This window comes from Ambystoma mexicanum, chromosome 1p (genome assembly GCF_040938575.1).
Source record: "Ambystoma mexicanum isolate Mex_15411 chromosome 1p, UKY_AmexF1_1, whole genome shotgun sequence".
Lineage (NCBI taxonomy): Eukaryota > Metazoa > Chordata > Amphibia > Caudata > Ambystomatidae > Ambystoma > Ambystoma mexicanum.
In genome coordinates this window covers 865,010,300-865,027,563 of record NC_090921.1, presented here as the reverse complement: position 1 = coordinate 865,027,563, position 17,264 = coordinate 865,010,300, and positions in this window count along the sequence as shown.

The following is a 17,264-nucleotide window of genomic DNA, read 5'->3' as shown; positions in this document are numbered from 1 at the left end:
ACATACAATGTAGTGTTTATGAGCATCAAACAAGTAAATGCATATGTAAGATTGTATGCAATTAAAGCTTATAAACTATTCTGCTAACACATTATACTGTTTCTTTTTCAAAGAAAAAGAACCAGAGATTCCAGATTTATTCCCATATGCAACTAAGGAACCATACCAAGTATTATCCTATTTATCATCTTCACAAAGAAACAAATATGTATTCCATAAGCACTATTCTCAATTGTACTACAATCATAAATACCATATACACTTCGATTAAATCATTCCACCGTTTTACAAATACTGTATACTCCTCCGATAGTACTTATAATTACTATACAGTATTACTATAGTATGTGTTGCCAGTGCCAGTATTTTTTGGCATGGCCAAGATTCTGCCCACTGGCCAAAACCACCACAATATAATTAAACCATATAACACGCATGTACAATACACCTTTAAATAATAAGACTCACCTAGAACCCACTGCAATCCAAATGTTATCTGCGGACACTAAAATGAACCACTGACTCAGCGACACCTGCACACATTTTTTTCACCTATAAAAACAAATCCATATTCTACCCTGCAAACCTTTCCAGGCACTTTTTCAGCCACCAAATAAACCCAAATGTGTTTTCCAGACTTTTTGCTCATCGCGCTGTCCACTGTCAGTGGTGGCTAGCCACGGATCCAATATGGCAACTGTTTCAAAATATCTGATGCCACTCACGTTTTCCACCATCAAATCACCATCCGTCATGCCTGCCTCTGATTGGTTCAGAGCCATCCGCAGACCCCAAATAAGGAAATAAGTCCACGGACCAGACCCAGATATCACACATTTATCTTGACCTACATTTTGACCATTCCTTTTAAAACTACTAGACAGATTTACACCAAATTTACTAAAGTTATAATGAAATTAGACATAACATCATTTATAAGTTAGCTCATGAAAACTTTGATTACCTTAATAACAATTTTGGCCATGGACTTGGCCATGACAGAGGCTGTGGTCACTGGCCAGCACCACAGACTAGTGGTCAGTTAGTGTTGCATGATGGCAGCAGCTATTTTGAAACAGCTTTTACATGGCCGTCGTCATCAAAAAAGGGACTCCTTGCTCAGATGACGGTTCCAAAATGTCCGCCATGATTCGAAAAGGGACATAGTCCCTTATCGATTTTGATGACAGCAGCCAAGCGAAGGGAGCATCGGAGAAAGGAACTTTGCGCTCCAGTCCCCAATGCTCCTCCTGCAGGTAAATTGGGGGTAGGGGTAGGGGAATTAAGTTTTTCAAACATAGGGAGACAACAGGGAAAGCCTCCCTGTTGTCTCCCCACATTAGAAAAAAAACAAATAAAAAGGGCCACCTCGGGTGGCTGGGACAGCGGGCGGTAATTATGTAATCTAGCCAACTGTTCCAGCCACCTGATTGGTTGACACCATTCCCTGGGTGCAAATATAAATTGTTCTTTTTATAAAATACATTCAGTTTAATTAGGTTTGTAATTTAAAACACTTTATACGCAGTCCTTAGAAAGTAGGGTTTTCCATATTTAATTTCACTGTTTTCTAATGAGAATTCAAAAAGTACACATTCCCAAATCAAATGTCCTTCCTTCTTTTTCTATACGTATAACCTGGCAATTCCCTTAGTTGCAGCATATCTTTCATTTGATATGCACATCCCGGATCAAAAATTGTGAGGCTGTAAAACAAATCCTCACTATCATCTGTACAATTAATTATCTCAGGTTTCAGGCAATCTTACCATCTTAAAAATGTACTGTTCCAACCCCAAATGCTTAACAAACTGTATCTTGACTTAAAAATGTACTAATAAGATAAGATAAGATAGGAGACCTGGAAGGTAAAGCATTGCTACCCAGTTGATTCTCCCAGCTCCAGTTTTCACACCTTACAAACCTCTACTTAAAGACTGTAGGTCAACTCCAACTACAGAACTGTCAAACCACGGCCGTTTTCGTTCCAACGGGAACTACGAAGGGGCTACAATAACACCCTCACCACTTTTGGTCACCAATCTAGTGAGCAGCTCTATCCAACTACGGCCTTTTCGTTCTAACAAGAACAACTTATACACTATCGTGAAGGTGCAACTTCAACACCATCGCCTCCTTTCTTCTCCTGCGTAAGCATACAGGGCTTCACAGGGGCTATACCGACCCCAAACCACAAGCGGCCACACGGGCGATCCTTACAAACACCCAGGCACCCTAATAACATCAATGATAGGTGGCCTCACACACGCACGGCACCACACCTATTAGATAACGGTCGCAACCACCACTGTCACAGTTCACATCACACAAGTAACACGCCCAAGATACCTTCAGGTTAATTGGCACCAGGGCCATGCCCCCCAACACCAGCAACCTCTAAATATTACTTGTTACCCATAGATATCACTGAGGTACCAATACAGAACACACAGCTGAATCAGACCCATACGGGACAAGGAATTGCATAATATGGGTAAGCGCCCCGCACTACTCAGCAACAATACTTTTACACACCTATCCAAGCACAAATACTTAACATTTTCCTCTTTCTCATTTCTTCCCAAGAAAAATTCTCATTTCTTTCCCCAAAAATGTATCAAAAACTGAATACTGTTGTGTGTATGTGAATGCAAATCTAACCAATATTTAACTGCAACATTGAATATGTATGTTACATATGTAATACTATGTATGCCATTCGCACGGCTCACCACTCATGAACCAAATAATACTGCAATTTTGTTTTGGAAATATGTATACACCATACAATTTACTTATATATGTGCCCATTGTAAACACAAATCAAATGGTCTCCCCGCATGTACTAGAACAGTCACATGAATTGCACTTACCTGTCACAATCACTGCACTTATGCACCACCATTACCACAACTGCACAGCCTTGAGAAAAACCCATGGTTGAAACACATGTCGGCACAGAATGTACAAATAATCAGCTCAAAAACTGTATGATGAATTGTACATTTAGATGCAAGTCACAGCGTGACAAATATTACCTTACGAAAACGTGCATTTGATCAACTGGCAAAATAAACACAAAGTAATCATTAACAAAGGAAATCTTAACAGACTAAAAATCAAAATAGGTGAACACCAGAACTAGCGCCATTGTACAATAGGGTTCCAACTCCTTTCACAGAACATAATTCCTCACACAGGGACTGCAGGAGCTCTGTCCCTTGGAACACTTCATACAGGCAGCAGGAAAAGCAACAAGTCAAAGAATGTGCACCCGTACATGGACAAACTAAAGTTTATATGATACCACAGAGATCCACAGTTCCACCAAGCTCCAAACAACAAAACCCAAATATATTCATACCCTTCCAAAGCACACCATTTCCAAGACAATTGTGAAATTGCCAAGTATGGTTGTGAATTTCTAAATTACTACCAACAATTACATAAGAGTGGTAATACTTCCACACCTCTCCTCTAAGTGCTTGAGTAATGTGGGATACTATTGAACAGCTCATATAGCGTACATACAATGAGAAAAGTAGAGTCTCAATAGGTGGGCATTACGTTTACAGAGTGTTGATATATCTGTGGTGGGGACAGAACATTTTTCGAATAATGGGCCTAAATGAAAAGTGAGCTAATCTTATACAACACAGTACCCAGTTCTTGCATAATCTAGCAATTCATGTTAAAGCATACACATATTAAAAGAAATATATGCATAAACCGTGTCATTTGCAAGCTCAAACTGATATACAAGGAATCAAACACTATGGATTCACCTTCTTCACTTTGCTTCATAATTTCTCACAAACCATTTATCTGGTGTGTTTTCCCTAAAACACCAAAAGACCTGGCATACTTTAGACATAACTTCACAGTACAATCCCCAAACCATTTCTCAAGAGAAAAAGTTCACTTCAAACTTACCAGTTCAAATTAACTTACCCAGTAAGCTAGCCAAATTCAACAATCTCTGCAAATAAGCAAGATAACATTGTTGAAAATCATAACCAATTTCCCATTCACTAGGTGCAGTGCCTCATAAAACATCACAATTTGAAAGCCACATTCAAACACTTCCACAATTCTAACACAGTACAAAATCACCAATATAGGGTCACAGAAAAACAGCTTAATATCCAACAACAAAACACTTATACAGATGCAATATTTGTCAAGAGCAGAGTTTTACTGCTTAGTTCACACCAGGGTTTCTTATGCACCCACATTCATATGGTGTCCGGTCAAAGCTTTAACAGCAAAATGATCGAATGACCAAAGGGTCGAGTCAATTTGACCGAAAACAAAAAGGTCGAATTATTTTTTAAAATATATTTTTTTGTTGCATTAGTATAGGTAAAAAAGGTGTTTTAACACCAAAAACGGGGGTTGGGTGGGGGATCCACCCAAAATAAAAAAATAAATAAATACAAATTTGACCCTTTTTTCGGTCAAATTGACTCGACCCTTTTGTCATTCGATCATTTGCATTCAAACATTTGACCTAGAACCCATTCATATCACATCTTCCAATGTCATTAAGAAACAACCTTTATTTGGAAATATATATTTTGTCACAAATTGCCATAGCATAACATATCATCCTGCTTCTTCACTCTCCTGAAAACACAAAAGAAAAATATAGACAACTCTACTTTCCAATCAATACTTATACACATGACTAAATCAGACACCTATACATACTTCATTTATCGTAGAACTACAACAATTCATTATGTTGTATCCAAATAATGAATCCAAATAATGAATAGATCCAAATAATGAATAGATCTTTACAATAGGCAAACACAGAACATGTGCACACTCTGAATTTGGGGATCAGAATGTCAAAAGTTCACAAAAAGGTCACTTTCATAGCTTTCAGAAATCAATAGCATAAAAAGAGGACTGTAGGAAGCAAACAAGTAAAATGGCCAACTCATTGTTATTACAACCTATAGCAATCAATAAACCCCAACACAATCCTTCCCAAGAGTACTTTGTAGAACTTTTACACACTATATAAAAAAAAACCATTGGAAACCCTCCCATAGATGTGGTTACACGTACGTTTTTCAAATGTGCTGAAAAAACACATATTACAGAGTTTTCAAATGTAATTCACACATGTCTTCAGGTGAGAACATCCAAATAGAAACACATGTACAAATCTATGCTAAAACATCCATAATATAATATGATCACTACACCAAAATACAAACAGCTATAACCGCGGGTACAACTAACCGGTTCATACCCGTGGCTACCAAAGCCCGCCACAAAGTTCGACGTATGATTGGAGCATTCATACCGACGGATAGAATCAACTGCCAGATTCAAAAAGACATATTGACAAGATGTAACACTTCAAACAACATAAAATACATGTCTCATTGGCTTGGTGTACCCGTGGCTATAATCCATTTGACAGGGCACAACATTTCATTGTATGCGGTCGTAACCGTGGCTATTTTAAAAAAAGGCATCAAAGGTATTTTCCTTTTCTAATAAACTTAAAAAGTTTTCCGGTTGGCTCTTAAAAGAGCCTTTGGGTTCTTTTACCAATCTATAACCAATAATGATATGTTCAATCAGAGAAATACTCTTCTTCTCTATTACAAAAAAATGTATCTTCGAACATGTCTCTGTGCTTTTTCTTTAGATGATTAATTAATTTTCTTTTCCCGAAGAGAAAAAATAAAACTTGTACTCCCTGTCAAAAATCTTTCTGCACAATTGCAGCACAAACCTCTAATTTCAAACACTCCATCTACAATAATACTATATAACCAAAACAACTTTTTAAGCCAATGCTTTGACAACACACCACCTATGTACTCAACATCACTATGAACCCCATTCTCAACATTCTCAAATTCTCCACAGTCATCTAAACAATCAAAATATTCTCCGTCTGAAATTGCCTGCATGTTTGCAATATCTAATCAAAAAATTCATATACCCAAAAATAGCAGAATCTCCTAAAAATACACCTCACTCCCAAGTAATAAAATTGCACTATGTAGAACACCTCTTAATACAATGATACAATATAATATACACTTTTATTGGCATATATAAACCTCGCAAAAAAATTAATTCTTTGATAGGTTATACAATACAACAGCATCTGAGGTACTTTAAATCCTATTGGCAGCCACCCACCACACAAACAACGAACAACCAATCGCAAATCAAATACAAACATTCCACCTTCTCTCCTAATTAATCTTCCTCCATTCCTTATTATAAGTCTGAACCCACAAGCAGTCTTTCTTTTTAAGACTACTGAAATGGAACAGTGCATGCATTGGCTGGAGGACAATTATCCCACAGAGGAAGACATTCAAAAAGAAGACGCTGAACACAATACATCAGAACAAAATACACCACAATCACGATTTTGCAAGTCCAGTTAATATATTGATGTAAAATGAGACTAACAATTATATTTAAAGGAACAAATATCAATCACCAAACAATATCATTTATCGACCTACAAACTATCAAATGTTTATACAACCAACACAAATATTGTTAAAGTGTATTATATATTCAATTGTTTAAAAATATTTCAAATATTTGTAAACAGACGAAGAAGTGATTCTAGTCTCAAGCAGATTCAAACAAGAAGCACCACAACAAGTACTCACAAATCTAATTATGCATTCATTAACAGAATTAAAAGAACTATTAACTAATATTCTAAAAGATGTACAATCAATAAAAAAGGACATAGACAATTTAAGACAATACATGGATAGTACAAATTCAGATAATTGGGCTACAGAAGAAGATGTATCAAGTGCTCCACCTAAAATTAAAGAAAAATCCACCATCACATCCCTACCTAAATAAACCTGTTTTCAACAAATTTAGTTTGTATATTTATTTACCTTTTTCAAATATGTACACGTATATGTATTATGTTAATGTTTAAAAAGTATAAGAAATGTTACAATAACTGTTTATAAACACTACACTCCATAGGTCCATATTTAAGTTTAGTTTATTTTAATAAACTGAGTATAAAATATTAATAACAAAAGAGACAGTAAAAAGAATACATAAAAAGAGTGTATTTTTTTGCACATTAGAGCCATAGGCACAGGTATAGTTCATCAAACCCAAGGCTAGGACCAAGCCCCCAGTCATTGCTGCGGTTACCCACACCTCCAAAATCCACAGTTATTCATCTATGTTTCAACAAATATATATACTTCTAAAAGAAAACATTATCAATTGAAAAACAAACTTTAATAAACCCAATTAAATGCACAGGTTTTGATGACCCTCATATCTTGTATGCAGTGTATCACATGCACTATATAAGATACAACATTCGTGCATACAACGCTGTTGTTCTCTTTGCATATATCAATCAATCGGTCACTGGGGAAAAAATCCAACTTGGATTTTTTTTTAAACATACAATAATATAAAAAAGTACAAGAAAATACCACTACAAGAAACAAACAGGGATATATAATCTTGGTGAGAATAAACAAATCTGTTTATACTCGGTGGTTGCAGGACATAAGATAGGGAAGGATAAGTAAACTTGGAGAACAAGAGAGAATAGGGTGGGATAATAAAACTTGGAGAAAAAGGGATAGAAAACAATCACACAGGTACAAACACTAGTACTGTTATTTTTTCTTTTTTTTTAAATGAAGACCACTACAGATAGTTGGAAATATTTCAAAATTGAAAAACACTTTTTTAAAAAAAAAATAAAGAAAATCCTAGCCTCCATGAGCAAAAGACATGAACCTTCTATTTCAACAAGCATTCCATTTCAAAGCTTGAAAACATCCAGTTTCATAGGAAGGCCACCAACAGTGAATGAACCCTCAACTTCTACAACATTGTCAAATCACCTGTTCCAATGTTACTGCTCTCAATGTTTCAGTTATGAGATTAATTTGTTGCCTGTGCCTCAACTGCTTCTCCTGGGACATGTCATCTACCCTCTTTATCCTCTTTACTCCAGCTGTGAATGGTGGTTGTACAAAATCAACCACCATACATTTAAGGTGCTGCCATCAACAGCCAGAGTCTTACAACACCTGCAGCACTCCATGGAAAGAATCATCAGAAATGCTAGACAGGTCACAAAGAAAGCTTTCCGTACATGTGCTGCTTCCATCTCCAGTAGTACCACTATCTTTTCAACATGGGTTGACCTTTCACTGGAGTTAACTGTACAACACTTAGTGAAAATCCACTGGGATGATGACAACGATGCAGCTACAAGAAAATACAAAAATAAAAATAATTAGAAAAATGAACTTGCGGAACACATTTCAATTAAACTACCTCACAAAACACTCCAAACACCTACAAGTACTAAATACCTCAAATTGCATTAAAAGTACAAGAAACACAATCAAATATCCCTCCAACCTTATTAACATAAATACAAAAGCTAAATGTCCACATTTGTAAAACTTAAAAAAATACATAAAACATACTTGCCACTGAAACACAGCAAATGAAAAAAAAATAATGAACACAATCTGATAGTAGTGATTAATATAACTAACACACACAGCACTGCAAATACACCTTCAAATGTGTAATATTTATTAAAACGTACCTTTACATAAGCCAATATCCTGCCATGGGCACATTGAGAGTTCAGGAATCAAAATGATTAAACTGCAGAAAATGTGCCTTTTATACTTTCCAAAACAAATACCAAAAAAAGAGGACTATATACAATAAACCAATAAAACTACTAAAATGGATGACACATTTTCAGCACAACCTATCCCAAAAACCTACACAAATACAAAAGTAACAACCAAAAACAAACAATGAAACTTACAGAACTATATTTGTCCCCATCTATCATCTGTAATAGCCACAGATATTTAACACGGCTATAGATCCTGCTTTGTATCCGCGGTTAGACGTAAATAAAATAAAAAAATCTGCAAACCCCAAAATCAAACTAAATTGCCCTACAAACCTTCAAATCAAATAAGTGAATACCTAAGTACATGAAATAACACAAACAAATAAAGTTCTGTAATGCATCACCTACATAGAAATATGATAATTGCAAAGAAAATGAATGTCTGCAGACGTGGATTTAAAAATACAGGCACACCTAATAAAATGACAAATAGCATTGACGCATCTACGCACATGTTTTTTAATAGACGCGGCTACAAAGACACAACATCCTAGTTGCTATGAAACAGCTGCGGCTGCTAAGGGTCCAACATTTACCTGTGGATAACAATGCCAAGCACAGAGTGGCTGCTGGATAGCCATGGTTAACTACAACAGAACCATCAACCAATGAAAGCAAATTCAATATGCACACCGTGCTCATACAAACTACCAGAACATTCAAACTATGAATCATTTTCCTGGAAACAGAAAGACAGCAGATATCATGGCTGGTTTAAAAACTGTGTGGCTATTGGAGACAGTTGGCTGTTTGGTTGCTGGCTTTTGTGAGAAACTAAATATTAACATGGACGTAGGTTTGAGAGATTTTAAAATTAAATGGTTTGGATTGGGGGAATGTGTTGTATCCAAGTTTTTCCAAAAATGTTAAGTCTGAGAAGTACAGGGCAGCCAGACGTCATTGTAATTCATTGTGGAGTCAATGATTTAGGGAATGTACAAGGTGTGTCCCTTACTTTAATGATGAAACAGAAAATGAGAAACCCTTCCCAATTTGACTCACAGGCAAAAATGGAGATGGACCACCAGATGTTATGGTAAAATTGAGAAATTCCGGAGAAATGTTAATAAAGCAGCTTTAGCATTCATGAGAGACTACAAACAAGTATGGCTTTCGAACAACACCATACTGTTCTACATAACCAATTTCTATAGACATGACACAGTACACCTAACTAATGAAGGAAATGGAGTATTCCTTCATAACATTAAAACAGTACTAAATGATCAATGCAGTACAACACTACTCATGTACTTATGTAAAGAAGCTGATGATAGAGAAAGCAGAGAATAATACATAACAGTAAACTGAGTAGGAAAACATTTCATAGACACAAAATATAATACCATAAGTGCGAATACACACACAAAAATACAGTGTATGCGAATATAAAACTGGAATATGATTGCCCCTTTTTATATTAATTTTGTTAAACTGTTTTCTTCTGTTATTCTGCAAAGTCTCACATGTACCAAAGTCTGAAAACACACTGCCAAAATAAAAAAAGGCCCCCAAATACCTACCGTGCCAGTGATTTTTCACCCCCATCAACACTACACCTATGCAAATAACTTTAAAAAGAAATAAAACACTGACACCACAAAATATATAGCTGCGGGCACGGAACTACTCATGCCGCCGTTATCTGTAGTCTTATCGTATTCTCGGATATAGCCAAAAAAATGGAAGAACGGCTGTAAAACATTTTTATTTCCTGGCCCTCCAAGCCCTCACAAAGTGGCCCCCTCATCTCTGCCAGCTCCCCAACTCCACAGATAGCCTGCTCACCTCCCCAATCCTCTCCCCGACCCCCCACAACTCATGCTGTTTCTGTGACGCAATTTGCTTTCCGATGTCGGCTATTTGTGACTATAACCAAGGCTATAGAAAACATTGTCTTGCAAACCCAGACCCTGGACCTCCTATAACTTCCAAATTTCACTTGCTGTCCTCAAACAACCTCTCCACGTCTAGACTAAAGACATTTGCAATTATATTAACCTTCAAATAGCTTTTTTACTGATTTTCTTTTCCCGTTATCCTCGGCTATAACCGTGGTTATCTTTTGCATCAAAAGAATATCAAGGTGGCGGTCGATTCATTTCTAAAAAAAATGGTTTGGGGTAAATCCCTGAGATATCTCTATCTATATTTGGGATGGGACACCCCGTTCTCTGTCAAATATTTAAAGAACTACTACACGGAAAATCCCCAAACAATTCATGGATCACAAGTTAACGCTTTGTGCCCAAGTTGTTTTGGACCCGGCCCAAATCCGTCCAGCGGTTCTTGCTAATGGACCTTGTTTGTCTATGGGAAAATGAATGGGAAGTGGGCCGCACTTTTGGAGAAAAAAAATGTTTAGATGCTTAATAACTTATTTTATTTTTTTAACAAATCTTTACAAAACATTGCAGTCAGTGGGGCTTGTGGGTTTTTAATCTTTTTTGACATTTCGGCCACAACCATTACGTGAATCAAATGTTATTAACAATGGAATTTTGAGGGGTTACTTTGGGAGGCCGACTCAGCTTAACTATAGGGATAATATATAACCTAAAATGAGTATTAGCACATATGAGGCACTTTAAAGCACATAGCACTTTATTATGCAACATATTGTAAATCATTTTTAGGCACATATATTAAATTGGTACATCAGAATGTACAGATTATCTGATTATCATAAATATGATTATTTGTATAAATATGTATTTCCAAGCACATGGCACTTTGTCGTGCCATGTATGGAAATTTATCTCAGGAAAATGTAGCAAATTTGCACATTCCAATTCTTGAAACATCAAGCACTTTATTTAATTCCAAGCCCGTTTTGCACATTCCAACTTCCTTATAGCACTAAATACTTCAATTCCCTAGGGGTATCTCAAACGCCAGCAATGTGATATAGCTGAGCACTAATCATCTGTATCAATCTGAACCAGTAGGCACAATACAATGGTCTAACAATACACTCAATACGAAATGAAGAAAAGTGTGCACAATAAAGTACCGTCAGGTTTAAAGTACTTTGTATTTATACAAAATAAATATGTGCAAAAATGTATATTGAAAACATGTACATTGAAAATGAGTTTGTATTTACATGTATTTATAATGTTTAGATCTTGCTGTAAGGTTGATACAATAGAAACATCAGACCCAATGAGCAATCCAACATGGCATGCCTCGAAGAGGCAAGTAATTGGTAAAGGAGTATTTTTCTAGTGGTTCAATAGGAAAAAGTGGTTTCACCCAAACAGGAAACTGGTTCAAATGAACTGCAATTACTATGTCAGTTACAATCCGATGAAGCCTGCTTTGGGTGAAAAGCGTTATTGTTTTTACACAAATGTACTCTCAGTTGTCCATCCATTTATGAATAAAGGACTTGTATTATGGAGAAAACAGAGAAGTTTGGCGTATTTCCTGGAATCAAGAGTGCCTCTGTGAAATGCTAAATTGCAGTTTGTTTTGTTCTTTATGTATATATATTGCATGGCCTGTGGTAGCAGCCATCTAGTTATGGATAAGTTGCTAAGCCCATAGGAAGAGCACTTTTTGGCCGGCTTATAACTTCGCTCCCCGTGGAGGAATCCTCACCAAACTTTGCAAAGAAAGTATATGGACCACTCTGAATTGTTATGCAAAGTGAGGTTTGGTCCAGGGGAGGCAAAGTTATCGGGGGGGGGTCCCAAAATGTCTTGAATGGAGAAAAAATGTTGTGCTTACAGCCCAAACCGCTGGACGGATTTTCACCAGCAGGTGCGGCGGCTTGGTCCCAAAAGCGTGCTTTTCTAAATTTGGTGGAAATCTGTCCAGCAGTTTTTTTTAAAACGACCAAAAAATAGGTCTAAAAAAATTAGTGATATCTATGTCCGCGGACACACTTCCCTGTTCTCTCTGCGGACAGGACACCAATTGGCTAATCGGCTTGCGTCATGTCCACAGACATGCAATGTGTTCTCTGATTGGCTGGGATGAAGCGTGAGGTGCGTCACATTCTTTCGATGCACCTGCCATGTTGGATCCGCGGACAGCGTGGCGTGGAAGTGAGCATGAATCCAATTTTGGGGAATGTGTTGGTGTGTAGGATTGCTTGGAGAGGGTGAGGCAGTAAGAGATGGGTCAAATGCTGTATTTGTTTAGGTGGGAGAAGACCTTGATGTGTTTGATGTTTCCGCAGTCACTGTGGTTGTCTGTGGACATACCAAACTCTGGGCGCACTACTGGCCATTTTACTTTAGTATGATGTTGGTTTTGGGTCGTTAGTAGAGCATTGGGTGAAGAGGGTATGTATTGAAGAGGTTGTGCATTGGTTGTAATCATTTTAGAATGTTAATTGAAGTGGATAGGTTTTGAGGTGGATGTATTATGTTTTTGGGTGTGGTCATTTGGTAGGTGTTTGCTTCTATGGGTGTGTTATGCTCCAGTGGTTGTGGCCAGGGCCTAGAGTCTTGGGTGCATGGCCGAAGGCCTTCGGCCATGCACCCAAGACTCTAGCCCCTGGCCACAACCACTGCAGCATAACACACCCATGCTACCAAAGATTTTGACTATGGTATGTGGGCTGCTTATGGGATATGTTTTAAAAAATGTGTGTACTGATTGGCAGTAGTGTAATAGTGTTTATAGGGTAGTTAGATGATGTGTGTTAGTTTGTTGGATTGTGTTTAGAATGTTGGTATTGAAGACTCTAGGCATGTTGGGTTTTATTTATTGGTGAGGTGTTAGTTTGCATGGCTGTGTTATGTTGCAGTGTTTATGAGTCTAATTATTATATACTTACTGTTTCCTTTGTTGAGGATGTATGTAGAGTTTTGGCCAGGCCATGCAGTCAAGATTGTAGTGTTTGGCAACAAGTGCTGCAGCATAAGATACCCATGGAAGCAAACATTTTGGATTGTGGTCTATGGTCAGGTGTTTGCTTGAATGGGTGTGTTATGCTGTGGTGTTTGTGAGTCCAATCATTATATACTTACTGTTTGACTTTTTGTAGTTGTATGCAGTTTTTTCATGGCATGGGTAGTTGGAGCAAACATTTTTTTTCAATCACTGTGATAAAAGAAAAAAACACATGTTAGTGTAGGTAGTTTATAATGAGTATTGCATTGCATAGTAGATATTTCTGTATTTTGTTGACCCTCATAGTTAGTACTTTAGAAGTACTATAGTTCAAACCAGTGTACTGTGCAATTTGCTCAGTTCCTGTATTTGTTGAATAAATCATTGGGTCTGTGGTAAAAAAGTCCATGCTGGAAAAAAAAAAACATTCTACGTTGTGGTACAATATATTCATTTCATTGATTTCAATAGGAGGAATTGAATAGGTGTATGGGTTTTGATTTGGAAGTGGTGGTAGTATTGTTGCAATTAGCAGTTGGTGTATTCTATTTGTCTATTTCACTTTCTAATTTAGTGATATTCATCTATCTGTTGGCTTTTTGCAGATTTTTGGGGCAGTTAGATACCTGTACCTGTTGGTGTATACTAACTGGACATAGTTCTGAAGTTCCAGTTTTGTTTATGTTCATACACAGATTAGTTATAACATTTTGGTTTTCAGAATATTAAGTAAGCATTTACAAGATTTGCTGGTAATCTCTGTTTTAGAGTAATGGTAGTATCATTACATTCAAAAGATCCACAATTCTTTTTTTATATACGCAGTCTAGTGACCTGCATTGGTTGTGGCTCCTAGATTATACCTATTGTTGTGAAGGTTTTCTTACCAACTGATAATTGACCATGTGTGAATCCAGTCAGCTAGCAGTTGTTTTTGGTACCATCTGTATTATAACGTAAAAGAATTACTATTACGTATTTACTATGTGTCTGTATTTGTAAGGTGTAGTGGTCCTTGATGAGGTTTTAGCTTCTTTTACTTTCTTTGGAGGAATTGATGTGAGATCCTGCGTAGTTTGAGTCTGAAGTAGTTTTCTTTTACAACGTTTTGCTTTTTGCAGAACAGGATAGGTTTTTAGATGAAGGTGTAGAGTGAACACACTCTATTGCATTCTAGAATGCAAGAAATATCAGCATTTACATTACTTGCATCAACGTTGATTAGAAATGGTCTGTCAAGTGTACGTAAGCGTGATAATGCTACATAGCTCATTCCTTCTTTAAAGACTCTGCTACCAATATCTATCAATGCTTCATCTAGGGTAGGACCTTGTGATTTATGAATGGTGACTGCATATGCTAGAGTTAGAGAAAATTGTTCTCTGTGTACATACATTTCTTTGAAAAGAAGGAAACGGCCTGTTGAGCATCCTATCCTTTTAACTTCTGATAGTTTGTCAAAGTGAATATTGACAAATTGAATGTTGTTGTCACGTGGGTATGTTTGAAAGCCAACAACTGTACCAAGTGCTCCATTAACTAGTCCTTGGTCCACATCATGGTTACGTTTAAGCATTACTCCACAGTTCAAAGATCATTTTAATATTTTCCCCAAGCCAGCTGTGTAAGAGACAGAGTTTTCCAAGGTGTTTAGCCTTGTTGTGGCTTGTTGACACATGGGTAGTGTCATACCATGTACGTCCAGTTTGTCTGTGGAGCAAATGTGAACTATTGGTTGCATTTCTTTTTTTAACATTGTCTCATTAAATTTTGAACAGCTTGCAAGAGTTGGCATCAAGGACATACATTTGACATTTTTGTGTGCTAATTATTCCATGACATCAGTAGCACATGAGTTATGGCCATAGAGTGCATGGATGTGACTGGTTTTTAATATAGATGTGCTTCTTGAGATGGTACACCAACTCTAATACTTTTTAAAATGTTGGTGTGTGTGAGGTCTGCAGACTGACGCATGTTTTTGGTTAATTCTCTGTATTGGAAATGTTGCCAAAGGTTGACATTTCCATTGCTGCCAACAGTTTTGTGGCACAGTTTGTGCCCTAAGGTTTTAAAAATAGGTTCACCTTTCACTGGTGTTAATTGAATAAGATCTCAGAAAACAATAATGTTTTTTCCTCTAAAGAGCTCTTCGTAGTCTGTTTTGAGGACCTCTTGTAATCTGAGGTGAATCAAAGCCAACATTGGGTTGGAGACCATGTTCACCTCATCTATTAGCAGCATTTTCATTTGTTTGAAAACTCTGCATGCATAGTTCCATTGCAGCTTCTGTAGAAAGTTTGTAATGGTCTAATTTGTGTTGGTGTTCTAAAGGATAGAGTAGTAACCTGTGTAAAGTAACACCGCCTAAGTTGTAGGCAGCTAAACCTGTGAGGCAGTTACAACAGCTGACAGTTTGTTGTTTGTCAATTGTTGGAGGAACTTGCTGAGGATTTTGATTAAGAATGTTTTGCCTGAACCAGCTTGACCACTCACATATAGCAGTATAGGTTTGCAGTCTTGGCAGGTACAGTTTTTACTTTCATGTTGAACACCATGTTCAATTTGTTTTGTTACTTCTTGTAAAGTGCTACGCTGCTCATTGTTTAGTTATGATTTCAATACAGCAAAGTCTTCTGTAGATTGCTCACACTGACACATGATGTTTTATACTTCTGTCATGGCTAATTCTGCCTCATTTGCTATTAGTGGCTGCCCAAGTGGTTCTTGGCTTCCTGTTACAGAAGGTTGACTACTGTCAGGAGTGTCCTTATCTAGTCGGCCCTGGAGTTCTTTTTCGTGTTGCTGTTCATTGTGGAACATTGTTCTGTACTGTGTAAAGTTTATGTTTGTTGTACTGCTTTCATTTGCTTTGAAAGCGTCTTCATAGGAGTCATAGGCATCTAGTAAATTTTCTTCTTTTCTCCATGGTTTAAAATGTTGTAGCAGGGACATGTAATACAGTTCTTTATGTTGAGGAGTTTTTAATGACAATTTGATATGATTAATTAACCTTTGTTTGGTAAGTTTCACTAAGCTGCGTTCACAATTTGCCACTCTGTATCTACCTTTCTTTTCATCTGGTTTAATATTATTTTTGTATGTGAAGTTTTGGGCTGTGTGGTATAGACGCATGGTTTCCAAAGTGGTACTCCTGTTTGGGTAGTATGTGTCTAGTAAATGGTTATTCAAAAATATCTAGGCTGTTGGGATCATTTTTGGCTATTGTTTCTATGTCTTCATATGATTTGAGAACTCTTTTTCTAGATTTAGCAGGACCAAGTCTGAGCCATACTATATTTTCAGATTGTCCATACAAGGCAGTACCGGTTACATTCTCTATGAGAGAGCATTTTTATGCCTAAGCTGTACAATTTCTGTGATAGTGTTTTGTCAGATGATATGTCATCCCAGAGGTCTTGAAGCTCTGTTTTCTCTGCTTTGGTTAAGTAAACTGTGACATATTGTGCAACTGCAGTGGGATTGTCTGCAATGTACTGTACATCTATGTTTGCATTCCATAGGAGGCCAATGATTGCATTGTAATCATTGATGTATTTTGATTCTTGTGCTCTTTTTATGTAATATGTGTTCTTAGGTGATGTACATTTGACACAATGTCTAACTGAAGTCAAGAAGTTGTTTACTTGACCTGTTGTGTAAACTGGTCTAGGGAAACCAAAGCGGCATTTGGTGTAGTATTTCCCTTTGT